Here is a 1857-nt window from a genome sequence, read left to right on the forward strand (position 1 = left end):
GGGGGCTGAGGGGAGGGCTGCTGGTCAGGTCCTAATAGGGGGGGGGGGTCATCTTGACTGGCCCGATTAGCTAGGCACCGGAGAGCTCCCGTGCTCCTTTGCAGGACTAAGAACTCCGCTACTCCATGCCGCCGCGTGCCTCGGACCCGCCAGCCCCGGACATAATCGCATCGAAAACAACGAAACAAAAAAAAAACTCGGGTGCATTTCGCTGCCTTCTCCCTAGACCTCCACCCCCCGCCCCTCCGCCCAGGACCTGCCTCCCCTGCCATCCACCGTCCGCCGACTCCTTTCTTCCGCGATATGGTGGGCGATATCGACAGGAGGAATGTGTCCCGCTCCGTCTTTATCGGCAGGTCGGCAGCAGGCGGCAGGGGGGTCTCGTAGAGCCTCGATAGCCTTTACAACAGTCTCGTCGGAGCGTGGCCTACCGGATGACTCCTGGCTCCGCGGAAGCGGCAGTCACGCCAAACAGAGCGTTTGCTGAAACAGAAAAGAAAGAAGAAGTGTGCAAGCAAAGTTTGCTACTTAATACATGGTCGCAGACAAATATTGAGCAGCAAAAACAAACAGTTTGCTTTATAGCAAACAACATGTTGGTGATAAAGCAAGGACTTTGACTTTAAAAAAAAGAGAAAAAGCACAAAAAAATCGGCAAACATTCTTTCAGCAAACACTGTCTACGTGAGGGAGGTCCCGTTGAGCGTGCAGTCAAAAGCCTTGGATTCTTGATACGTAGCCTCGATGCCAGGCCACCGGGCCGCCCGCTTGATGGCAGCTAAATCCTGGTGATCTTTGACTCAGCCCCGCTGCGCAGCGCAGCGGACTCCCTCCATCGTCAGCAGGGAGGTCCCGTGGAGCCTTTTGCCTCGAGTGCAGGGGCCTTACCGCGGGAGCCTTCCGCAGGGCCTTACCGGCCGACTCCTCCGGCTGGCCGGCCGCCACGGTCAAACACAGCGCTCACCAACGCGTGTCCAATCGATGCTCTGGTCTTCAGGGCAGAGGCCTGGCCGGCCTGGCCCCGGCGACCGCCTCGGGACCCGCTGCGAGGTTGTGCCCACCTCCGAGGCGTCGTCGGGGCGGGCGCGGCATGGCGTGGCGTGGCGTAGCGCCCGCATGTTGATTCAATTTAAGGTTCTTCAGTTCACGTTTTCGGCGCGCGCGAGGCGAAAGGCGTCGTCGTCGTCGTCGACGTCTCCCCGGCCGTGCCCGACGTGCGATGGTGGTCTAGCAGCCTCGAGCACAAGGTAAATAAAATGGTAGCACCGCCAGGACCCCGTCAGGACCCCGCCAGGAACCTCGGTAACGGCCACGGCATGTTCAATTAACTCTTCGTAATGCGGTAGACTGTGTGGTCCCCGGGGCCCCCGCCCGTCACACGGGGCGACACGGCCGCGTCGAGCACGTCCGCGTCGAGCACGTCCGCGCGGCCAGGGTATTTCAATCATGTTCCCGAACTGTGTGGAACATCCGCAGTTGTTGGATGAGCCCGGGCCCCAACTGGCGTCGTAATGCGGGGGCCACCCGGGACCCGCCATTTTCGTCGTCATCAGCGCATCAACATGTTACTTTTTTGTATTCTTTATTTTTTTTTTACTGGACACAAAAAGAGGTGTACTTATAAATTCATCAATTCATTATCATCCTCGATGATACCAATCAGTCTCTAATGGCAGACGGTTGGCCCGCGATGCCGTGCCGTACCCCGCCACGTCGCGCCCGCCTCGGTAGCCGCGGCGCCGCGCCACGCCGCGGGCCGAGCGAGGCGCCGCCGCGCCGCCGCAGCGCCGGGCCGCCATTGGCCGCGCGCCGCACCAATCGGCTGGCGGCGCTCTTCGGAAAATGGCGAGGCGCGCC

Source organism: Frankliniella occidentalis, unplaced genomic scaffold (genome assembly GCF_000697945.3).
Source record: "Frankliniella occidentalis isolate FOCC.00 unplaced genomic scaffold, Focc_3.1 Scaffold112, whole genome shotgun sequence".
In the NCBI taxonomy this organism is placed as follows: Eukaryota; Metazoa; Arthropoda; class Insecta; order Thysanoptera; family Thripidae; genus Frankliniella; species Frankliniella occidentalis.